Source organism: Gambusia affinis, linkage group LG09 (assembly GCF_019740435.1).
Source record: "Gambusia affinis linkage group LG09, SWU_Gaff_1.0, whole genome shotgun sequence".
NCBI classification, from domain to species: domain Eukaryota; kingdom Metazoa; phylum Chordata; class Actinopteri; order Cyprinodontiformes; family Poeciliidae; genus Gambusia; species Gambusia affinis.
The window spans coordinates 29,139,508-29,165,580 of NC_057876.1; the positions used below are offsets into that span (position 1 = coordinate 29,139,508).

The window sequence follows — 26,073 nt, forward strand, 5'->3', positions numbered from 1 at the left end:
AGACAGTTTTCCTCTGAGTGCATCAAGCAGTCAATTAGGCCGATCCTAATGTTCCCACTTCCCCTCTAATGGATTTGTTTTTCTGCCTGAGGACGACTGCGCTCACCTGCAGTGAGTGGAGTTTCAGCTGCAGACGTTTCTACTGCTCTTCAGTTTATTCACGCATGCTGGCTCTGCACAAATTCATTCCTCACTTCTGTTGCAACAACAACTAAAATCCATAATTATCCATGAGGACAAACATATTTCTCAAAGCTTTGTTGAGAATTTCCTTTTAATAAAATACTTAAATCCATATTTACCATTTATCTGTTGTTATCAGTAATAACTGAGATAGTTGGCAGCCTGACACTTGAAATAATTTGTATGGCTCCAAGTGGAGACAAAATGATTGATTAATTAATCCAGTAAATAAATGCAGGTGAAATAAAAATCAACTTCCACTACTTACCCCCCAGAACCCCCCAGCCCTGAAACCTCGGTGTTCCCCCAGCCCTGAGTGGCGACAGAGTGGGAGCGCGAACAGAGGAGCGGCCGGGTTTTCACGCTGCGGAGACCCTTCTCCCCGCTGGCTGTCTGCCACTTCTCATATCCACCCCATCGCTGAGACAGGAAGGTGGTTTCAGGTAAAAGTCAGTCCGTTTCTGTGGCTGGATTTTCTTCAGGTACAATTATCTTTCCAAGGCATTCATCCCACCTCCTGCAATAAGAGGGCTGCCTTCTTCTTCTGCTGCCAGTTGTTAGGTGTTGATCTGCCTGCAGCCTCAGACCGGTGTGTCAGAAAATCAGCCCCAGGATTAACTTGCATTATCAGCCTGGTTGATGCAATCACTTTCTTCCACATTTCTCCCAAATAGCTGGATGACTTCCTGGAGCAGACTGTGATTTCTGACATTTTAACATGAAAGACTGAAAAAGGGAAACAGCAGAGGCCTCTGACAGGTGAGGCTGGAGCGCGACACAGGAAATGTTGAGCGGATCGGCTGGAGGATTTCCAGAAACTCAACCAGTGTCACTGACGTTAGCTGCTTTAGCTTAAACTGCTAAGATAAAATGTTGATTACATGTGCAACAAAATATCTAAAACATGTTCTACATTGTGAAACATCCTCCCATGTGTTTCAGATGTTTCTACAAACTCTCATTTATACCTGTGAAACATATTTCATTGTCACATGTGAAAATGTTTCTCATATAGAACATTTTGTTCACATGTAACACACCACATGATTTTCACATGCGGAACCCTTTTCTACATAAAAGGATCGTTTTCACGTTATAGTAGAATTTAACTTAGAACATGTGAAATGTGAAAATTATTGGCATGTGATGAAAAATGTCCTACTTGCTCGCATTACAGACAAAAAATATATTTCACATGTGGAGCACATGTGAGAAAGAAATGTCATTCCTAGAAAAATTGTCATTCCTACTTTGCATGTTGTGAAATAAAATTTTCATGAGAATCACATTTGAAGGATTTTTAAGTTTTCACGGTTTAGTAGAATTTCATTTAGACATGTGAAATGTCTTAATATGTGAAGATTATTCACACATGAAGCACTGTCCCACTTTTTCAAACTTTACAAACTAGATATATTTAACATCTGAAGCACCTGGGAAAAACTTTGTGGAAAATTTATTTCCTGTTTCACATGTGACATAATCTAATTTTCACATGTGGAACATAATTTGGGAGCTTTTCCCATGTGGAATAATTTCCCAAGTTTTCCCATGTTATTGCAGGACTTAATTAGGAAAACCGAAGCCTGTTTTCCCATGTGACATGTGAAGATTATTCACACACTGTCCTACTTATTCACATGTTGCAAACTAAACTCAAGTTTCTGTGTTGTTGCTGTAGATAATGAGGACAAGTTGTTTCCATGTGCAGTGAAAATGATTCGTGGGACAACATGTTCTTTGTGGAAGGTTCATGTAAAACATGTGAAGTTTTCTTACATGTCGACGTGTCACAAAAAATACAGTTTCCAAAATGTGTTTCACATGTTACAGCACAGTAAATATACAAATGCCAACATGAGGAAAAACATTAGCATGTGAGTTTACAGCATGGCTTGTGCTATGCCAATAAATTTGATTGATTGATTGATTGATTGATTGATTGATTGATTGATTGATTGATTGATTGATTGATTGATTGATTGATTGATTGATTGATTGACTGATTCTGTACAGTTCAGTTACAGCAGATGAAAACACAAATGAAAGGTTTTCCTAAGGAAATTCACATGTATGGCTACTTCCACATGTGTTCACATGAGACAAAATATTCCCACCAATTTCAAACAAAACAAATTCCACCTGTGAAGTAAATGTGAACTTTGTGGAAGATTTTCATTCCTATTTCACATGTTACAAAATCACATTTTCACATGTGAAGCAATCCAATCATCCATTTTAGTTCCAAGATATTGTTTTACATGTGAAACTCAAGTGGAGTTTCACATGTAACTATAATGTCCACAGATTAAATATATTACAAACAATATTATTTAAACATGTGGATCACATTTTACATTTGCTGTTTTTTCACATGGTACATGCTACATGTGAAACCCATGTAAGGAAGAATTCCACATGTGAAATACGTGTTCACATATCACAAACCATAAAACATGTGGAAGGTTCTTTTCACATGTTCCTGTTAAATATCATTTTGGCAGAACAGCAGCAGGACGGATGGAGGAGCGTTGAAGTTATAAAAGACTTTTATGAGAAATGCATCAGTGAACATTTCATGACTGAAGTGAAACTTTGAATAGGCTGTTTTTATTCTTTTGAAGGCAGTTATTGTGCAAAACCAACATAAAGCCTGTTTAGACCTCTGGCTGTATCAGTTGTTTGGATTTGGATCCTGGTCTCGCTGCGAGGATCCATTCACAGAATCCCAAAACAAACCCAGCTGTCAGCGCAGGAGTTTGATCTGCATGCAAAGAGAAATAATGAAGCCGTTATGAGGTCTGACCAAACAGAGGAGACGCTCTGTGTGTCGTAATATCCTGGCTGAAACCCATTTCCATAAAAGAAGCTGAGAGCTACACTTCCTAAGGGCACAACAGGGTTTCTCCTCTCAGGAAGAGACGAAGCGGGTCGGTTCAGAACCGGCTTCCCAAGCCTGGTTTCTGTGCTGCACAACAAAGGTATCACCACCTTTGGTTCTGTGTGCTTCTGCACCATGACAGTTCATTTTCTGCATGATCTCCCAAAAGTCGATACGATCTTGTAAAGACAAATACCAGATATCACCGGCCAGCTGATGCGGCGTGGGGGACACGCCATTAATCATCCCCCACTGAGGGCGGGACGCTGGCCCGGTTCAGGCAGCACAGCCTCCCTGCATTAATAAAATCTCCAGATGATCTATGAATGTATTCACAGCTGACAGTACCTTCATTACCCAGGGTTCTGCTGGACTGGAGAGCTCAGGTCTGGATCAAACCAGGTGGGAGGTAACAGGAAGCAGGAAGCCGCCGTCACAAGTCAAACCGTTTGATTAAATATAGATACAGCAGAGGGTTCGGATCTGCTTTGTTCTGTTGGACCTGCAGCTTCTGCATCAGACTGTCTCTGGAGGCGAGAATAAAAAACAAGGTCAAACAGCCACCAGTCGGCCATTTTAACCCGTTTTTCACCCAGAAGGAATTTGTTCTAATGATGCATCTAAACCTGAGGAGCGTCAGAGAGACCATCCTGCTTCTGCTTAGTGCGGCGCGCCTCACGTTTTATCCTGGAGTGTAACTGGGGCTTTAAATGATGTCATGTGAACAGAGGAGCATCCTGAGCAGCAGCCGACTCCCAAACAAACTGAACAGAACAGGGGAGACCCAACGGCTGCAGCGTCAGAGCTCCGAGTGAAGAGAACAGCTGCAGCGCCGACGTCTGCAGCCCAACATGAAACCAAAGTCACTGCAGAATCAACGAATCCGCCATCCTCTTCCAAATGATGCCCCGTCACAATACAATTCACTCACTCACTCATTCATTCACTCACTCATTCATTCATTTAATCACTCATTCATTCACTCACTCATTTATTCATTCACTCATTCAGCTTAGTGTTAGTTCACACACATTTTCGACCTCTCATTCAGAATAGTTTGTCTGTTTGCTTTGTGTGTGTTGGTATATGTGTGCGTGTGTGTGTGCGTGTGTGTGTGTGTGTGTGTGTGTGTGTTGTACCTGCAGTCTCAGGTGACTCCGGTCAGCCTGCAGCTGGTTCTGTCCGGTCCGGTCAACCTGAGGTTCTGATGCTCTCTGCTGTCCCTCACTCGTTGCCCCCGGTTACATCGCCATGACGCTTCCTCCACTTCCTCGTTGGGTTTCTGCTGCCTGACATGTTGAACTTTGTGGTTCTTTTCCTGATGCGTTTCCATGTGAACAGAGTCGGATCCGACCCAGATGATGATGATGATGATGATGATGAAGATGATGATACGAATTTGGCCGTTGATGCAATGGAGACTTTTAATTTGTAATTTTCTCACAATGAAAACTATGAAGTACAACACAAAGTGATTGTATAACTAAGCTTTAGCTAAAGGTAAAACCATATTTATTCAGACTTTTCCTGAAATGATCCAACCAAATCAGCTTTTATTTAGTTTATTCAGCTTCACTAAACATGGAAAATGTTTTGAAAGAAATTGGTTGAAATCCTGTTTTTATTACTGAAACTGAATTTATTCAACTGAACCCAAAAGAAACTGGAAGCTTGATGTTTTTCCATTAAATGAATTTATTTTTGTAACTTGGACAGTGACACTGTACCATCGTAGACATGCAGTTCCTTAAAAATCTCATTACCAAACTATAAAAGTTTGTGTTGCTTTGTGTCTTGATAAATTCAGTTTTTATTCTATTTTAATGGGATTTTATGAGACAGAACAGAAAATCTGTAAAATACTTCATTTCCCTTCAGTTCATTTATTTAACACCAATTCACTGCAAATGTTGACTCAAAGCGCCTCAGAAAACAAAATGGCATCACAGCCACAAGATAAAGATAAATATATGTACAAAATAAAACTCAAGCAAAATTGGAGAGTAGCAGCAGAAAGCAGGTTTTCCTCCAGCAGCAAAGAAAAAGTGAGAAATAAGAATCATTTTGCATGAATGTGTTTTTATGTGAAGCAGCAGGAGTGATGGGAACTTTGCTCCTGACTGGTCTGATCTTCATGTTGACGTATCGGGTTTGTAATTTCCACAGAACTCCTCCTGTCTGTCAGGAGAACCGGCACTCGGCGTCTCCACGTTGTGACACGTAGAGTTGGAGCCGAAGAGTTTCCTCGTGTCTCCATTTATGATTCAGACAGCAGGAGAGCGGATCTGTTGGCACTCAGATGAACGTGAGAGCAGGAAGAAAAGCCTCTTTCTGGATCGCTGGAATTTCACTCTCAAGTTGTTGGATAATTTCTTACACAACAAGGAGCTGATCAGAGTCTGAGGTCGTATTAATACAGGCCAAGAAAGCCTGAACATTTATCATAAAGCAGTAAACAACACAAAACTTCAAAGCCTCCAGAAACATTTTAACAACAAACCTACAAAGGTTTTATCATCGCTTTCAGTCAGACAACAATATTTAAGTAAAGTTCATTTTTATAGCACATTTTAAAATGACTAAACAAGGAGAAGTTATAAAAAACATAATGCAGACCAGAAAGTTCCAGTTTTTATTCACCTACATAAAAATCTGTTATATTATTAAATATAACAAAGTAAAAACATAAACTACTTCAAATGAAAATATAAAGTACAAATATATATATATATATATATTTATATATATACATAAAGCTGGAGAGTTTGATCTGTTAATGGTTCAGAAACAGAAAACAGAAATGAATCCTTTTCCCTTATTTGGCAGAAACAGTTTTATTTGGATAAAATGTAAAAAATGGAGCAGATTCTTTTAGCTTTTCTTCATTTTAAATAAATTGTGTTTTGGGTTATTTTTTTGTGTCTTCCTGTGAAGAAAATGTAAAAATAAATGTTGTCCAAATATTTCCTGCTTCCTCTGGACGTTATCAGAGCTCTGATAATCAAACCGTTACGATGAGAAACATGTTAACGAACATTTGAGTTAACTGTAGATGAATTGTGATCTGGTTCTGTTCCTGAACATCCAAACCTCTGAAACCAAACTATGCATTAATAAACACATTAAATTATCAGGAGTTATACACATTCTGTATGAAAGTGCATGCAAATCTGATTTTCTCATGAATCTTGATTTGCATTTTTTCAGAGAAAATCTTGATGTGCTTTGAACATACAGTCTTGTATGATATATGAATTTTAAATGTGTCTTGTATTTACTTAAGTTTTTGATCTATAATTTAAGAAAACCCCTCAGAATGAATAAATAAAATTAGAAATAAAGAAAAAATAGCTCCTTATTTGACTTATTATCCCTTTTTTTCAAAGCCTACCTTGTTACCAAGTTTCATTTATGAAATATTATATCTTTGTGGATTATATCTTTAGATTGTGCACGGCTCAGCCTCATTAGCTTTAAACCATTGGGCTGAGAGAAGCTTGTGAATTAGGAGCAGCAATTCATCCAAGTGCTGAACAAACATGATGCCATGTCATCAGCAGGGTTGATATCGACGCCTTCAGCAATGTTGGATCTGCAAATCCGTCAACATCACTGTTGACACAGAGCAGCGAGTCTCTCTGCCCCCAACAAGAGCCTCACAAGTCTGACAAACTTATTCGCCCAGAAGGGAAGGAGATAATTAGAGCCTGAAGAAACAGCAGGGAGGAAAAACAAACGTGGTGACGACACCAGGAGCTTCTCCAGTCTTCACTCATCCAGGAGGAATTTAGAAAATACGTTTAACACCAGAAGTTTGGAAATGTGAGTTCAAAGTGTTGATCTTCTTCAAACCCAGAGACGATTTTTAACGTTGAAACTCAGAACTTCAGCATTTCTGTCTTGGAAATGTCTGAGATTAATCTCAATTTATGAGCTTCATGGAGGAAATGTACAACGTTTTAGTATAAATAAATAAAATGTAGTTAGTTTATTTGGTTGATTTTACATTGGAAACGTTGTGGATACATTTTCATGGTTTAAATCCATGAAGACGTTTTTATCATGTGCTTTTCATATTAATTATATTAAATGAGAGTAAAAATGTCTAAGATATCTTCCACTATTGCACTTTTATTATTATTTGTATGTTTACATTATTTTATCATTTAAATGTTTGGTATTGAAATAGTTGTAGATTTAATGGGTGTTTATGATCAATGCAAGTTATTTTTTGTTTGACATGTGAAGGAAGAAAAGATTTGATTGCAGTGAAATAATGGATAAAACAGAAACCTGCAGCAGAATCTGACTGCAGATTGAAAGCCGTTTCTATTTCTGAGTTAATCACAGAGATTTTTCTTTTTCACATATGAGAAGGCAATTAATGTGTCAAGTTTGTAAAAAAAAATCACAGAAATCCAAAATAGGAAAATGCTTTTTTAGGTTAAAGATAATAGGGACGGGTTCAGAGATGAAAGCGTAACAGAGTGTTCTTTGTGGATATCCTCCGTTCCCTGGACTCGTCGCCTACACGTTTCCTTCCTCCATGTTTTTCACATGAAAATCCCCATGTATAATGAAGACCACATAGAGGAGACTTCTGCTGCTGCCAGCACATCTCTTGGAAATGAATTATGCCTTGGAAATAATTTGAGAAAAGCATGAGGTTCACAGATGAAAAAGAGCACCTGAGGGGAGACAGAGACCTCCACATCACCTATAGAAGAATAAATGTAGACTTTACAAAAAAAATAATCTCATAAGGACTTTGCATAAAGCAGTCCTGAGGCGCCGCAGCAGAAAGGCGGCTGTCCAGACCTCTGGGCTGCAGCAACTGTTCTCCTGAAAGCTCCATCAGTTTAAACGCTCAACCTGCAGCGAGTCCTGAAAGCTGCACAGGTTCAACATGGAGCAGCTGCTCTGTCGGCTCCGCCATTCAATATCTGCCTTATCTTCTCTGCAAGGCTCATATCTATTCAAGTGCAGCTCTTCATAAAGAGGAATCCCACTCTGACTGTAAAAATTTTACAACTCTCTTAACCACACACACTCTCCCTCTTTCTGCTCTCATCCTCTTTTCTCTGCAGCGTCCTGGGCTTTTATACAGCCGTGATAAGTATAATCATAAGCGACTGCTTCAGCTTCTTGCACTCTGAGCTTCAGAGAACGATGTAGTCTCATGATATCCATGTGAATAAACACGCACGCTGCAGGAATTTTGATGGTAATTCATTTTGAAACCTAAAGAAAGGTCAAAACGTTTGGATATTTACAACATGAGTAACCAGTTTAGAGAGGTTTTTAGCATCTTTACCTTCACACAGCAAACGTGTGTAGGTGTGTGTGTGTGTGTGTGTGTGTGTGTGTAGGCGTGTGTGTGTGTGTGTGTCTCTGGGTAAACGCCTGAGAACCTGGAAGCATGTAACGAGGATCCATGCATAGAGAGGATAATTGCTCAGTTTGGCCCCTCAGTTAGCAGCTTGAGACGAACCAGCGAATCCTGACCTGTTTGCTGAATCAGCAGCTGGAAACAGACGATTAGAAGTGAAAGCACAGCTGCTCGACCTTTACTGTTGTGGCGACCAATTTCATCGTGAACTGAGCTTCACTGAACAGAGGAAGTAGCATTTATTAACATTTATTTACAAGAACCAAAACTAAAGCCAAGAAATTCATTACAATGGATGAATGTTCAGTTTGAAAATGTTTTATGCTTTTTTCTAGACCACTTTGAATATTTCAGTCTGAATATTTACCTTGAAAGCAGCTGTATAATTGTCATAAAATCAAAACAACATGGAGTAAAGGTCACATTTATTTAGAACTCATTAAGTGTGAGGAAACCTCGTCCATGTCAATGAAATGAACTGCTGACACTTTGTGTTCAGTTCCTTTTCAGTAAACTCCATGTTCTAAACGAGGATGGTCAGGAACGGCTGCATTCGGCAGCACAGTGCGCAGCGGCGCGTAGCACAGCGGAGACGCATGCAGTAAAGACAGAGTGACAGAGAGGAGGTCGCATTGCATGGAGCAGCAACACCAAAAAGACCTGAAGAGTCATTTATATCCAAGTCCTTGGCAACTACCGGAGCATGGAGACGTAACGTCACTGTCCACTGCAGATGTTCCAGCTGTTTCCAGCACCGACTGATGGACGTGCTGCAGTAGGAAAATCTGACGCAGACTGTCAGAACACCAGCAGAACGTTCTTTATGTTCCCAGCTGTTCAGTCGTTCCTCCAGCTGTGGCCATCTTGTTTTCATCTTGCTTCCTCGCAGCTGCAGATGATAAAGTTTAAAAAATGTGTCATGAAGAAGGGAAAAAAGATAAATCGGTTCAGCCAAACTATGAAAAGAGTGTTACTTATAGTCCAGAAAGTACAGTAGTTAGAAAAGCCCAGGTGTGTGTGAGAAAGGCAGCCTACCACTCTGACCCAGTTTTATCGGTTCTGTCAGCAGAAATGCACCGAAATCCCAGTAAAGACCCGGAATTTGAAGGTAATGGGGGATATTTGTTAAAACATCTTGTTTCCCTCATGTAATCTGACTCTAATCCCTCACCTACAGACCATTCAAGACGGCAGGTTTCTGTCAGCAGTGATGTCCAAATGTTGGGAGTCTTGTTAGCTTTTTCCTCTCATAGCTCTTCATAAAGACGTTAGGCTCTTTACCTCAATATGGCGCCTGCGGTTAGCATCAGCCTCCAGCTCGGCTGCTTATCCTCAGGTGCAATTAATCAAAGGGCCACCTGCGGCGCTGCACCGCGTTTCATTTTAAGGGAACCTGAACCATCTGCGTGTCGGACAGGCGGAGCGCGTTGGCCTGACGCGGCTTGCTGTGGATGCAGACGTTGGAGATGATTTCCTTTGAGGCCGATCCAATCCAGCGGCGCAGCGTGGCGCGCAGGAAGTGTCGGAGTCTCCCACTGACGGAGTTTCTAATTCAATCTGCTGCAGATCAGCGGGCGGTTGGGTTGGTGCCAAGGCCTAACCTTCCCCTCGGTCACCAGCAGGACATGTTGGTGTTGATTTGATCAGCTCCTGGTAAATGATGGTTACATTTAAACGGATTATTTCTCATTTTCGTCTCTAGTCTTCAGCCCCTCTTTGCTTTGCAGCTGATTTGTGCTAAACAGAATTTCACATTATTCTAAACATTTCTGTTTGTTCTGGTCGGAAATCATGCTGCTCTGGTGCGCTGGCGCCATCTAGTGTTTGTATCCGAGCGCAGCAGCTCTGGTCAAATAAAGTCATTATGAAAATGTTGGAAGCAGAAGGTGATGGAAACAAAGCAGCTGATCCCTGCAGATACTGAAGGACAGCTGTAATTTATGTAATTAAATGTACTTTTTCTGTGAGGATGCTTTTTAATTTCTGCATCAAACTTTACAAGATGATTGGAGGCGTAGAATTTAATTTCTTTTTATAGCTGGGATTAAATTAGCTTTTGTGTTTATTGAATCAGGACATCAGACAGGTAGCAGCTCCTCTCACCTTGAGGACAGCATTAAAGTAATGAGTCTGGATGGAAAAAGGTGGCGCATCAGTTTCCTTTTGTTTCCTCTGCTGGTTTTCACCTTTCAGTCCTGAACAAAATAGAAACGGCAAGAAAAACATTTAAGATGTTGATTCATTCTGCAGGCCCGGCTGAGAAAAGAAAAGTTATTATAACAAGCAGAGGCCGTCAGTAAAATATTCTGCATTTGGGACGTTTAAGGAGAAATGACTCACAAGTTGTGACTTAGAGTTTCATCACATTTACAAACTTCCAGGATTTTATTTTTTCTTCAATTAGAGCAAAATTGTTACTAAAATTCTGACTAACTGATTGAAATGAGTCTTTTTTTCTTTAATGTTGTAGTAAACGTTTCTACATTTATCAGTCAGAAACAGACTGAAGAGACGTCTGTCCTGCTTTTAATTAATTTATTAAACCTGGATTAATACAACAAGCATTTTAAAGAGAGACCCAAATTCAGGTGAAAACTAAATGTTTGTACTTTTAATAACACAAAAACTATTTAAGTTGTGGATGTACAATGATTTAGATTTCCCTTTCCTTTCTGACTTCTTTATATGTTTGGTTTGAATTATTATTGTTATTGAGGAAATCTTCAGGGAACTTCCTGTATCTGCAGGATCTCGATAAACGAGCTGCCGTCTGGTTTCTCCTCCGTCTGGACGGAAACTGAAATGCCACGTCTGTTTCTCCTGACAGCCGTTCTTTTACTCCGTTAAAACCGAATCAGGAGGAAATGTCCTGGTTTCCTCAGAGACGCTTCTTACAAATGTCTGTCCAAAACTCAAAAGAAGAATCAGAAGCAACAGATGTGAAAAAGCTGAGCGTTTAACTTTTTAAAGGGACAGTGTCATGTTTTCCAGTTTTATACTATAGTTAAGTTGTTGTCTTCACTTCAGTTCTTATAAAAATGCTACAAATTAAAATAAATTTGACTACAGTTATTTTGAAATTGGGCCTCTGTCTCTTTAAGAAACTCCTGCTTTTTTTAAAAACCCCGCCTCCAGGAAGTCAACCCAACATGGCTCCTCTGTTAACCCTTTAGTGTTTTTACCAGCGTTGCTCTGAGAAGTAGCGTCACCAGGTGTTTGCTAATTGTTGCTGGCTAGTCTGAAGGAGCAGAGTGGGGAGGAGCTGCACGGGGAAGGCGGGGCTAGGTCCACCCAGGCTTTTAGTTCAGCTGAATGGTTGCCATGGAAACTGAAGGACTTGTGAAGCATTCATGAAGGAATCAAAGCAACTCCATGTGTGTTTATGATGGGGAAAACTTTCTAACAGGATGGTTTGGTACCGGCCCTTTAAAAACCCGCAGTGGTGGTTCTGGACCTCTGAATGCCTTTTGGAAATGATCATTTTAAAACATGTAGAATCTTATGTTGTGCAGGTTGTGGTTTCTGTCTGATCTGCAGGATAAAAACCATTTAAGGATCTCCACTCGTCTTTCAAAGCTTCTCTCCATCTTTACGAAGGGACAGATCACCTTCTCCTCCTCCATCTCCTGGTTTTCTGTCCGCGCTCTGAGCTGCTTTATTATTCTTTTCATCCGGCTCGTCTTTCATCTGTTTGAATTGTTGAGTTCATCAGGAAACCTTCTCTCCTCCGTCTGCTTTCCGTTCGTTCAGGAAAGCAGTGTCAGTGTTTTTCCACTTCCTGTTACTCTGCTCTCATTATTCACTGGTTCTGCTTTTACAGTGAAAAGTATTTGGTGCAATTAGAAGAGTAATCACATCCCTGAACTAAAAGCTGTTTGTTATAAAAACGTTTTAAATCTGCTGAGTTATGGAACGACTTTAATGTCCGTCCAGCCAGAATCACTCCAGACTTCATGATTTCTTTCATTTTTGGCCCATTTTTTGCTCCACAAAAATGCAACCGTTTCGTTGTGTTTTGACCTTGTTTCCATGGCAACAGGAAGAAAACACAAAAGGCTTTTTAGAAATGCATGGGAGCCGTCTACATGGAAACGCACCGGAAACGAGTCCTACATCTGGTTCCAAAGTATTTTTAATATGGAAGTAAATATGGAAATATGGATCCAAATTCCATTTCTTGTGCATCATTTCATAGTTTTGTTTGGCTAACTGCTAGCGGCTTAGCTAACCTTTGAACTTTGTGGTGGGAACCTTTAAACTATCAAAGCCAGAGCTTTAGGTCTTCATGGCTTTAGATCAGAACAGAACCAGCGGCTCCATCTGGTTTAACTGTGTCAAACCCGAGGCCCGCAGGCCAAATCCAGTCCACCAGAAGTTTTCATGTGGCCCTCTAGACTCTGGAAATAGAACCGTTTTATTATGCAATGACAACATTTAACTTTTTATTTTATCAATCTGCAGTTTTTGTCTGTATTTTGTCAGATTATATCAAGATGTTTATTATTATTTAATTCCCAGAAGTAATTATCCAATGCAGACATTTTACCAGCTGGTTATTAAGGCCTTTAAAGACATTTTGATCTTGGAATGAAATGAAAATGAGTTTGACTCCCTGAGTGGAAATGATGAAAAGTTACATAGTTTTTATTAACTCTGAGTTTCTGCTCAGCGTATCTTTTTTTTCTTCATCAAAATGGGCTGATTGCAGTTTATTTATGGTTTTAAAAAGAAAATCACATTTTAACAGATACTTTCCCTTAATAACTGAAATATCAGACTTTCCTTTGAATCTACTGTGGATTATTTTCATCTGATTTTAAAATGTGTGTGTGTGTGTGTGTGTGTGCGTGTGTGTGTGTAGGTGTGTGTGTGTGTGTGTGTGTGTGTGTGTTGTGAACCTTGATCGCCATGAGAACAGGACAAAAGTTGTTAAAGTTAGATGCTTGTTAGCTGGCAGGCAGCTAATTAGCAGCTAGCTGTCTCACCTTGCAGGTTTTTGACCTACTGGGGGGGGACACACACAACTCACTGGGGGAAGCATTTAGGAGACGCACACAGCTTCACTAATTAGCAGAGGTGTCCTTTATGATTTCATCAAGTCAAAAGTCATTAAATTTGTGTCTCGATTCAAAGTCGCATGACTCGAGTCCCAAACTCTGCTAATTACTTGACTTCTATTTCCCCTTCGTCACTGAATTTATTCATAAAAGCCATAAATTCAGCGCTGAATTCATGGTAAAGAAGAGGAAGTCCCTTCATGTCATAACTGATAAATCCTGCACATGTCGCAGCAGGTTCTGGTCCTCTGTGACAGATTTGCTCTGCGTCCGTCCAACATATTTACGTTCCCATGCAGGTAAATTCAAATATCTACAGATTGTCACAGTTAGCTAGAAGTGACAGGAAAGGACGGCAGCAGAGAGGAAGATTAAACACGGAGTCCACTGTGACGACTTCAAAGCCTTCTGCTCCCAACAAAAACGTACAAAAATTAATAATTATTACAGACACACGGCTCTCAAACGCTTCCCCCGGTTTACCCTCCAACAAAAAGAAAGAGAATTATGCAGAGACCGTAGAGACGGAGGGAAAGTGGAAGCTGCGATTTAAAAGCACAAAATCCAAAGTGGTTTCACACTGGCTGTCGCTTTTAGCATGCAAATGACAACATTTCAACTCCTCTCTTAAGGAAGAACTATAACAGACGGGAAGGATTATTATGAATATTTACTACAAATAAAACCATGGACAGTAAGATTAACATATTTACAGACTCTGAAGCACGGTGGTGGAAGTGTCATGGTGAGGATCAGATCTGTGACTCCTCACTGAAACTGTCATCAATCTGAAGGCTGAAGAACGGATTAAAAACTATAAATATCTTCGTTGTTGAGCTCAGATGTCTTTTTATTCAACAACTTGAGAGCAAAACAGAGTTTGAATTGAAAACATGTTTAATTAAAATGTGATTTATTAATTAAAAGTCAAATTTATAAAATTCAGATTTGAAAACACGGAGTTCAAATGAGCTTCTACCGACAACCAGGTGATGAAATTTCTCCTGTTTTCATTCGTTTCTCAGTTGATCATCAGCAAACATTTACTGACACTTTATCAGTTAACGTCAGTTAAACCGTCACCTTTTCTCATTTCATCCAACCTGGAGGCAGGAGGCGCCGACAGCCGCAGGGAGAGGGAGGCCTGGGCGCCAACATGGCAACACGGCAACATGGCAACACAGAAACATGGCAACGCAGAAACATGGCAACGCAGAAACATGGCAATGCAGCAACATGGCAATGCAGAAACATGGCAACGCAGCAACATGGCAACGCAGCAACATGGCAACGCAGAAACATGGCAACACAGCAACATAGCAACATGGCAACGCAGAAACATGGCAACGCAGAAACATGGCAACGCAGAAACATGGCAATGCAGAAACATGGCAATGCAGCAACATGGCAATGCAGCAACATGGCAACGCAGAAACATGGCAACGCAGAAACATGGCAACGCAGAAACATGGCAACGCAGAAACATGGCAACGCAGAAACATGGCAACGCAGACACATGGAAACGCAGAAACATGGCAACGCAGAAACATGGCAACGCAGAAACATGGCAACATGGCAACGCAGAAACATGGCAACGCAGAAACATGGCAACGCAGCAACATGGCAACACAGAAACATGGCAACGCAGCAACATGGCAACGCAGCAACATGGCAACACAGAAACATGGCAACACAGAAACATGGCAACGCAGCAACATGGCAACGCAGAAACATGGCAACGCAGAAACATGGCAATGCAGCAACATTGCAATGCAGCAACATGGCAACGCAGCAACATGGCAACGCAGAAACATGGCAACGCAGCAACATTGCAATGCAGCAACATGGCAACGCAGCAACATGGCAACGCAGAAACATGGCAACGCAGCAACATGGTAACACAGAAACATGGCAACATGGCAACGCAGAAACATGGCAATGCAGAAACATGGCAATGCAGCAACATTGCAATGCAGCAACATGGCAACGCAGCAACATGGCAACGCAGAAACATGGCAACGCAGCAACATGGTAACACAGAAACATGGCAACATGGCAACGCAGAAACATGGCAACACTGAAACATGGCAACGCAGCAACATGGCAACACAGTAGAACCAGAAACAGCGTTTAGTGTCTGGTTCTGTTCTTCCAGCTGATAACAGCTGATAATGGCCGACATCCAGCAGCAGGTTTCTGATCAGAGCCAAGCCGCTTTCTTTTCTCTGATCGTTTGGTTTCTTTACAAATTAATATTGAATTAATGAAAAGGATAAATTTATGGGGTTTTTCAGCTATTGTGTATTTTGTTAGTTTCATTTGCTGGACATGAACATAAAGAAACATTATTTTTTTAAATTCAACCCAAGGAAAGTCGTGCAGCAGCTTTCAGAGGAGATCCAGCTGGACTTTTTAAAGTTTCTGCTACATTCAACCCGACTTCACTGTGTGATTAATGAAGCTTTAAACACTTTCATATTAACTGGATATAAAGTTATTCCTACAGGTAAATCTTTACTAATCTTTACAAACATCCATGTTCTCTGAGGAAATCCGTTCCCCTTCTCTCTCCGTTCCCCTTCTCTCTCCGTTCCCCTTCTCTCTCCGTTCCCCTTCTCTCTCCGTTCCCCTTCTCTCTCCGTTCCCGTTCTCTCTCCGTTCCCTTTCTCTCTCCGTTCCCTTTCTTTTCTCTCTCCGTTCCTGTTCTCTCTCCGTTCCCTTTCTCTCTCCGTTCCCTTTCTCTCTCCGTTCCCCTTCTCTCTCCGTTCCCTTTCTCTCTCCGTTCCCGTTCTCTCTCCGTTCCCGTTCTCTCTCCGTTCCCTTTCTCTCTCCGTTCCCTTTCCTTTCTCTCTCCGTTCCTGTTCTCTCTCCGTTCCCTTTCTCTCTCCGTTCCCCTTCTCTCTCCGTTCCCCTTCTCTCTCCGTTCCCGTTCTCTCTCCGTTCCCTTTCTCTCTCCGTTCCCCTTCTCTCTCCGTTCCCGTTCTCTCTCCGTTCCCTTTCTCTCTCCGTTCCCTTTCTCTCTCCGTTCCCCTTCTCTCTCCGTTCCCCTTCTCTCTCCGTTCCCCTTCTCTCTCCGTTCCCGTTCTCTCTCCGTTCCCCTTCTCTCTCCGTTCCCCTTCTCTCTCCGTTCCCCTTCTCTCTCCGTTCCCGTTCTCTCTCCGTTCCCGTTCTCTCTCCGTTCCCTTTCTCTCTCCGTTCCCCTTCTCTCTCCGTTCCCCTTCTCTCTCCGTTCCCGTTCTCTCTCCGTTCCCTTTCTCTCTCCGTTCCCTTTCCTTTCTCTCTCCGTTCCTGTTCTCTCTCCGTTCCCTTTCTCTCTCCGTTCCCTTTCTCTCCGTTCCCCTTCTCTCTCCGTTCCCCTTCTCTCTCCGTTCCCCTTCTCTCTCCGTTCCCGTTCTCTCTCCGTTCCCGTTCTCTCTCCGTTCCCTTTCTCTCTCCGTTCCCTTTCCTTTCTCTCTCCGTTCCTGTTCTCTCTCCGCTCCCGTCTCTCTCTCCGTTCCCTCTCTCCGTTCCCTTTCTCTCTCGTTCCCTTCTCTCTCCGTTCCCCTTCTCTCTCCGTTCCCGTTCTCTCTCCGCTTCCCTTCTCTCTCTCCGTTCCCTTCTCTCTCCGCTCCCCTTCTCTCTCGTTCCCCTTCTCTCTCCGTTCCCTTCTCTCTCCGTTCCCTTCTCTCGCTCTTCCCTCTCCGCTCTCTCTCCGTTCCCCTTCTCTCTCCGTTCCCGTTCTCTCTCCGTTCCCCTTCTCTCTCCGTTCCCCTTCTCTCTCCGTTCCCCTTCTCTCTCCGTTCCCCTTCTCTCTCCGTTCCCTTTCTCTCTCCGTTCCCCTTCTCTCTCCGTTCCCCTTGTCTCTCCGTTCCCTCGCTGCTGTTTCTCCTCTATCCTCTCCGTAACCTTTTGATTTCTGTAAATTATTCTGTCCTGCAGAGAATCAACCATTAACCTTTATATCATAAAAATGTTGCAGTTTGATTTTCCTTTGCTTATTTTGATTCTTCTGTTCCGGTTTGTGTTTCATTTATTTCTGTTTTTGATCATTAGTGTCACTTTAACCTCAGTTTCTGCTCATTTCCTCCTCTGCGCTGCATCCAGTTTAAATGCTCCTCAGTTTTAGTCAGACGTTGTCGGATCCTGTTGACCTTCAGCTGCTGTTTGTTAACTTCATGGCAGTTCAGTTCACTAGAACAGAACGGACAGTTTTAGTGAACTGTTCATTGAAACTGACAGATTCAAGGAAAGACCAGTCATTCAGTTAAACATTCAGAAGAATCGAGACTTTTCTTCCAGTTTCAGTCTGAAACATCCAGTTTAAATTAGCAGCAAAACACCTGATTTCACTTGGATTTTTAGAAAAACGTTCAGCTCAGGAGGAATAAAGTTGTCTATAAACTTTCAGCATTTTAATTTAAACAGCTGCTGTTCTCTGTCGACAATTGGTTTTATTAAAGATGGAAAAAAGCCACAGATCAAAGCCCAAAAACAGAAAGTCAAGAAGCTGTACCCATTTTATTCCTCCTGGTGTCACAGAAACAGAGTTAAAAAGAGCAGACATGTTGGATGTGGCAGAAGAAGGAAAAGATTTCAAAATGGAGAATTTTGCACAAGATTGATTAAACTGAGAGGAGAGGCATGACTCCCTCTGCTGGACAAAGTGGAGATGTGTAGCTTTCAGCAGAAGATTAATAATTAAATTCAAAATATTCAAATGTTTAGTTTGATTCATTTCTTTTTCTAGCAATCTGTATCCAGCTTTATGTCCTCCTTTATTTATGACATCAGTTCACAAACAAAATAAGGCAACAACATTAACAAAGTATCAGATTTCACAAGTTGAGTTGCATGAATTCAAATAAAAACAATAAATTCAATAAACTTGCATAGAAAAAAACAGCAGATTTAGAGACTCACAAAAATAAATTAGATTTCTTTTCCAATGACGAACTTGGAAAAAAACTTATTTTGTTTTAAGTTTTTGGTTTATTTATTTTTTTCTTCTGAATAAAGTTTGTGGCACCAATTTAGCTCTATAGAAGCCTTGTGGTTTCAGCTTCTCTCTTCTGACTCGACCAACGGCGGGAAAACCTCACTGCTGGACTGGCTGCTGTTGCTCCCTGTTTTCTGCTGAACTAATTTTAAAATACTTTAATTTGTTTTCAAATGTCGTAACAACTTCACTCCGCGATAAAGAGGGAAGAGAGAAACAAACATGGCGTGCTAGCAAAACGCGGTGAGCCTTGAGGAGAGGCTGGAAGTCTGTCAACTTGGAAACAACTAATGAGGCTGGAAGTGATTTGAGAGGGAGTGTGTGTGTGTGTGTGTGTGTGTGCGTGTGTGCGCGTGTGTGGGTGTGTGTGTGTGTGTGTGCGCGCGTGGGTGCGTGTGGGTGCGTGTGTGTGTGCAGAGATGGCAGAGCATGACAGGGAGTGTGTGAAGTGAGTTTCTCAGCAGGGGCAGATGGCACTCAAACAAACAGCGCGAGGCTTGTGACGTCACGCCTGTTGGTGTTTTGTTTATGTGCAGAAAATCGTTCCTGCAGGTGAAAAGGTTCAAACTGGAGTCAAACATGAGCCGACATGAGTTTAAACTCCAAAGAAAACAATCTGGATGTTTCCTTCAGCTCCTTGTTCAGGCTGCAGCACGCAGAGAGAAAGATCCAATAAATCATCTCTGAAAGGATGTTTGCACTGAAAAGGTTAAAATAACAATAAAAACAAAAGAGGAAGGCTTAAATTTAACCCGTTTTGTTTTTGACATTATGTATTATTTAAATTGTTTAAGGTCATTTTGAGATTCAGTCATTTATTCTCAACAAAATGTAAATTCTAGAGACAAACTTCCATCCGTCCATCCGTTTTCTAACACTCTTGCCCCCAGTGGGGTCTGGAGGAGCTGCTGTCTCTCCAGCTACGTTCTGGGCGAGCGGCGGGGTCACCTGGACAGGTCGCCAGTCTGTCGCAGGGCTTGAGTTAACTTATCTAGAAAAAAAATTGTTGAATTAAAAAAAGTTGAATTTAAAAACTTAGTTGATAGAAAGCAAATTTTAACATAATTTGTTCATGTTGAGTGAAAAAATGCAAAAAATAAATTCACTGAATCTCAGTCTAACATGAAATAGTTTAATTAACAAACTTCTCTGTCAATCTAATTTGTAGTTGTATTAACTCATTAATTTGATCTTAGTTTATCTTTAGTTTCATAAAGTCAGATTTATGTTTTTGCTTTCAATTAACAAAATTATGTGGAACCAGTAAAAGAAAAAATATGTTAAGTAAGGATTCATTGTTTTAGGAGGGAAATACTTCTGCCTTTAACTCTGTACATTGTTTCCAGATTAATCCAAGCAAAACATTCACGTTTAACTTGAAATTATGTCTAAATTATTTAGTTCAGTAACAAACCAGTCTGCTCAAGGTCGCTGCATAATTCTGCCTGTGATATTGCAGAAAGTACAGCGACCCCAGCGGAGCCCCGGGGCTTTGGCTCCACATGAGGCAATCAGTTTGGCCCAAAATAGGAGGTCAGACTGCAGAACGGCTCGCTGGGTGTGAAGGAGAAACAACAAAAAGAAGAGAGAAAACTTACGTCCACAGAGAGGTGGAACAGTGCAGAGACGGACTGAGGCAAAGCAAATCAAGCTGCTAACACTTGTGCAATTTTTCTCAACAGGTAATCACTTTTTACTCTCCACATCCATTAAACTGTTTTTATTTATAAATAAATTCTCTCAGTCCGTGTTGAAGTGCTGAAAACTCTGTGAGATCAGTTGTGTAAGTCCAAGAATACTTCCTTCAATAACAGTGTCTTCAGAAAAAGCAAAGAAGAACTAACTGCGGGCATTTAACAACTTCGCTAAGCCTGTAACCAGTTCATTCATCCAGCCACTGGGGGCGCTGTTATGAAAAGACTGTCTGTGACTGACTGGAGTGGAGCTGAAGTTGTCTGCCGTTTACGTCCCAAAACTTGATGAAAACTTCATATGGAGATTCCAACTTTAACGGTGAGTTGCTTGACATTCAGATTGTTTGGATGCTTTTGCTGCGGGTTGTTAATTTTACCGTTAAAATCTATTTTTAGGTCCCGTTATTTCTGTTTTACGGGACGGAATGCCAAAGTGGGATGTAATTGTTTTTGCTAAGTTTGTGTATTAAACTATTTAAAATACTGAAATAGGACTATTGATTATTTTTATTGACCTCTTAAGGGTTCTTAATAATTCGGTTTAACTGCTGTTGACATATTTATTGATCTTCCGGGTGTTTTTGACATATTTCGAAATGCAAATGCTTGTTGTGTTGTTGGTGAAGCGCCTATGATGCTTGGGTTTAATTCCGGGTTTTGCCAATAGACTATTGAATTAATTTTTAATCATTCATATGATTAACAAATTAGACATTTTTGTTTAAATGTCTAATTTTTTTTGTTTTTGATTAAAAATAAGAACTTTTGAACTACTTTGATCTACTCCCACAGTAAGCTGTGGGGGGTTATTTTTGTCATCAGCATAATTTGATTTGCATGCAATTATATGATGTCCATTCATTTATTTCTTTAATACAGTTTTGCAATTTAAATTTTAAAAAGTTGCAGCAATAGTGTTGGTGATGTAGTTGCCCTGACCTGAACCATCCGTTGTATCTGTCTGGATGTTCAGAAGGTGAACCTCCGCCCCGGTCTGCATCAGAACAGAGATTTTTCTTCTGGTTTGTTGCAGACATGATGTTCACGCTCAGCACTCCGCCATCTGTTCTCACCAGTCAAGCTGTCTTGGCAGCACCTCCGTGCCAGGATGCTGTATGAACCCGTCCCCACCCGAACGCTTTCTCTGCCCCCATCAGATGCTTAAAGCCAACCATGTTCAGCAAACTGACAGGATGGCATCAAACTACTGAACTCACAACTCAATGTTTCTGTAGAGAAATGGAGGCGTTCCCTGTCTAAAAGCTAAAGACGGTCGATTCAGTTACAGAAAAAGCTGCAAACGAACAAAACTGATGAGAAAAACTAACATATTTAGTTTGTCAGACATTCAAGATGCACATTTTTTCAGTTCTGATCATCGGCGGGCCTCCATGCATGTTTTAGATGTTTTTGTGCTGCAGGATTCCTGATCCATTTCAACTAATCAATTTACTATATACTTTATTGATCCCAGCTCCTGCAGCAGTCTGTATTACAACAAATTTAAAGAAGCCTCTGACTGAAGACACTGTTTTTATGACTGTTTTATGAAGAATATGGTAATGGTTATTTATTTTCTTGATTTTAGATAAGAAATGTAAACTATCTGCAGACGGGGAGGCATTAAACCAGCAGGTGATTAATCCCTGAGAGTGGCCTAGTTAAAACCTTAAAGATAAAAGCAGCTGAGCATGTGAAATCAAAGAGGTTTTCCTGGAGGGGATTCCCACGCTTTGTGGGTTATTCTGCATGGACTTTGGGTTTGTTTTGCTCTCCGTCTGAACCTGGGCAGCACACAGTTTGAAAGGCTTTGAACTGCTTTCTTTTGTTCCTGACAATGAGCGACAGCTGCAGAACCGAGTGCTGAAAACAAAATTCATTTTCCTTCACTTTACTCATATTTGTTCAAATATATTTCAGAAACTTATCACACGAGTTAACAAGTGGAAAAAGACCAACCAGAGGAATCTGGTGGTTAGTTCTGAGAAAAGCCTCAGGAGCTCTTGTCCAAATGCCAGATCAAAAAAAAAACCCAGTATTGTTGATGCAGCAAACAAGCCATCACCTGTTTACAAGGTGTTGCTGCTCCGCCGGGTCTCTGTGGAAATCTGCAGAAACACTTTAGCAGCTGTTTGCTGCAGAAAGTGACAAGAAAAGCTTTTCTTATTGATCAACTCAGGTTCAATAAAAAAGGTCAGTGATGCTTTTCTGTCTGCAGATCAAAAAAAGATCAATATTACAAAGCAGCAAAATACACAAATTTATCAAAGTGATGCAGTAAAATGTCAGACTTTTGCAGATTTTCTTCTATTACAATAAAAACATTAAAATTTACAGAAATCCAACCAAAACTTTCACATTTTAGACTGATAAATTCTGCTAGTCATGTTTAAAATGGATATCGGTTTATCACCAGCACATTGGCAAATAAATATTTATTAAAAGCATTTATAATTTGAGAGGATCAGAGATTTTAAAAAAATAAACTCAGTAACTAAATGATTAGATTCATTTTTACTTCTTAAAAAATAATGACATTTTCTTTATCGGTTTGATTGAGGTTGGTTGCTTATTTTTATAGTAAATTGACTTTTGAGAGATTACTATGTAATATTTTTTTCTTCAATCTACTCATTTTCATTCAAAACCTTTATGTTAAGTCATATGTTCATTTTAAACTGTTAAGTCATATGTTCATTTTAAACTGTAAATGTATTAAAGAAGTTTAAAGTTGATGGATTAAGAAGAGATTCTTCTGAAACACTGAGTGTAAAAAGGGCGAAGCGTCATTCCGTTATAAACCAGATCCTCCTTCTCATGGTTTAAATCCTCCCTACGTTTCCCATGTTTCTGATTCTTTTCGCTCCTTCTTCACTTGCATCATCCTCTTCCTCTGTTTCTGCCCCAGTGAGCGTCTCCGCAGCTCTTTGTGTTGCTGTAATCCTCTTTCTGCACAGCGTTAATCTCCACCTAGATGCAGCCGCAGGCCGCTCCAATGGCCGCTGGATAACTCCAACGTGCGTAGGAGAAAACGGAACCGGGTGTGTGTGGGTCTGTGTGTTCAGTTTTCAGGAAGCTGTTGCTGTTTTGCAGTTAAAAATGGGAAACTGAGGAAAAATCGACCCAACAAGGCTGAATGAATGCTGCACTTTTCACTGCAAAAACTATTTTTGTCCAGGTTCTACTGCAAATATTTTAGTCAACTTGAACTGAGACAGAAGTAACTTGTCAGCCAGATAAATCAGCTTGTTTTCAGTCAACACTTCTTCAGTTCCAGTTACTTTGGCAGCTTTACTTTCACTTAAAACTGGAGAAATATCCTGTTAAGAGACTAAAATCAGCCTGTGAAACTTGCACATTTTTTATCTATATTCAAGAGTTTTTGACTTAAAATGACCTTGAGAGTTAATTTCAGGCTAGTTTTGTTGTTTCCACTAAGATATTTGCAGTAGAAACTCTATGAAACTACTGGACCGTTTGTCCTGCCGTCTCCCCGGGAAGAAGAAGAAACGGTGGAAGTCGTTCTTTGACTTCTCTGCTCTTGTGTTTGTCATTTTGAGCATCTGCTCTTTGTAAGGCTGACCTCACTCTGCGCTCTTCGTTCTGGACCTCATTACTCTCTCTGTGTCTGTTTGACAGCTGAGTCCAGCCTGGACTTCTGGACCTCATTAGTTTTCCAATTAGCCGGTGTCATCTGCCACCGGTCCTCCCAGTTACTTTGGCCGCCATGACTCCTCCGCCCTGATTCGTCTCACCAGGAACAGGTGGACTCGCGTCTTTTGAACGTTTTTCAGGAAAAAGATGAAAGTTTTGTCTTGTTAGATTTAGTTTGTTAGATGTAGATGTTCCCATTTAAACAGTAATTCTCATTTAATGTTACACACAGAGGGGACTTTGTCTTTTCTTTAAGATGTTTGTCGTCTGTGAATCACGTTTGAGGTAAATTTTTGACACTTCTCAGAAACCACAGTGACTAGTGCAGGGACTTTAAGTTGTTCATTTTGATTAATTAATTAAATACATTTTAATGCAATTAACTGCAAAAGTTCCAACAGGAACCATTTGTATTCACTCGTTTCTGGAGCTCCTGTAAATCTGACGCACAAGCTACATCCGCTAACAACAATGAACAACGAAGCTGCTGCTCTGATCTGATTGGACGCTGGAAAATACTGTTGCTGTGCTAAAAGGAGTTAGCACAGCAAAGCTATTCAAGCCAAAAATAGCATCTTAATACTAAACATGTAGCATCTTAATGCTAAACATGTAGCAGCTAATGCTAAACATGTAGCAGCTAATGCTAACGTGAGCATCCACAGTCCAGATTTCTGAAGAAATTGTTAGAAAGTTGAATTTACTCCAAACTGAAGATTAAAAACTATAAATATCTTTGTTGTTGAGCTAATTTGTCTAATTATTCAATAATTTAGCAGTAAAACTGGTTTTTAAATTGAAAATGTTGCTGAATTTGTTGATGGCTTTTGGTTAAAAGAAAACTCCGATATATTTTCTTCCAGTGATCCATCGTCACGCAGCTTTTTATAAACCGGGTCAACACTGCAAAACACAAAATCCACAAAGTGTTTGTGTCTAGTTTCCAGGGAAAATATCTCAGTACACCTAAAATACAATAAACTGAACGTTTTCAACAAGATAGAGGAGTTTGTTTAAAGTCATTAATTAGAAGAAATACTCTTTCCACTGGCAGATGATTTTCCACTTTAACAGGAAAAAGCTGGAAAGCATTTCGGGTCTCATCATGGATCTATTTATCCTCCTATTTCTTCTAAACAAACATCTAAAAATCCTAAAAGTTGTTGCTGTTTTACTGTTTCAACATTCTTATTTAAAAGAGAAACTATTTTGGTTTTAATGAAATATAAATCTCACTAAAATTAAAGTTTTCTTTAAACGAGACACAGATGTTGAATTTATTTCGAATCTCTGGCAGTTAAACACTCTACTGCTTTTAAATCTGTAAAAATGACTGGCTTAGAGCCAACTTTGTTACTTTGAGTAAGTTTTGTCTCATTTCAATAGACAAGATAAGTTTTTAAGATATTTAGAATAAAAGTGGAAGTTGAGGTTTTGTGTTTTTGCAGTGCAGTCAGTGGCAGCAGAGGCTCCCAGTCCAACCAGTACGGCATGCTCACACTAAACCAGCACACCAGTAGTTTGAGGAAAGTTTTCCAGCCACGCGGAACAAAGAGTCAGGCGGGAAAGTGACGTCAAACAGCTGCGGTTTAATAATCGCTGGTAGAAAACCAGTGTGATCTGGTTTCCAACAGGATCTTTCAGGTTTGAGGACCCGTCACTCCCACACCTCAGTCACACCGCAGCGACTGGCAGAAACCAACAAGAAAGACATTAAAGGTGGAGCAGGGTTGAAAAATACATTTTAATTACAATTCTGGAAAACTGGGGCCATTAATTAATGATTTAAATGGAAACCAGCAGCTTTGGATCCAGTTTCACAGTCAGGATATAACTATTATATCCATTATTTCAATGTTTTCTGATGACGGGACTGAACCGAGTTATGCAGTAAAACCGAAGGACAAATTAAAACAAAGGCCCATTTATATTATTTAATTTATAAATTCATAATATCAGTAGAATAAGGATTTAATTTCACCAGTTTTTTATGAGAGCAAAACTCATCAGGTTTCAGATTCTTAGAAATAAACTGAATCCTTTAAACGTTCTGCTGCTACGTTAAAATATAAAATGTTTAAATATTTGTGAACTTGATATAAAAGTATAACTTTACAAGAACATTCCTCATTTTATATTTTTATTTCCTGTGTGTAGAAGTTCTCACTAAATTAATACTTCAGTTTTCAGTTTCATTCTGGTTCTGACTTTATTTTCACATAATTTCTGCTTCATTGTTG

At 40.3% G+C, this 26,073-nt stretch overlaps 2 long non-coding RNA genes across 3 annotated transcripts; one reads left to right on the forward strand and one right to left on the reverse strand.

Moving 5' to 3' along the window:
• Positions 1-8,861: 8,861 nt before the first annotated feature.
• LOC122837323 lies at positions 8,862-10,612 on the reverse strand. 2 transcript variants are annotated; one of them, XR_006371752.1, is made up of 3 exons: positions 10,557-10,612; positions 9,625-10,103; positions 8,862-9,342 (listed from the first exon to the last, which is right to left on the reverse strand). It is a non-coding gene; the product is annotated as an uncharacterized LOC122837323 (long non-coding RNA). The 2 variants fall into 2 exon arrangements; XR_006371751.1 differs by lacking the exon at positions 10,557-10,612 and having other exon boundaries at positions 9,625-10,221.
• An 8,554-nt stretch (positions 10,613-19,166) lies between these two features.
• On the forward strand, positions 19,167-25,746 carry LOC122837324. Its single transcript, XR_006371753.1, has 5 exons — positions 19,167-19,193; positions 19,945-20,167; positions 20,300-20,498; positions 23,819-23,943; positions 25,282-25,746. It is a non-coding gene; the product is annotated as an uncharacterized LOC122837324 (long non-coding RNA).
• The last annotated feature ends 327 nt before the right edge of the window (positions 25,747-26,073 follow it).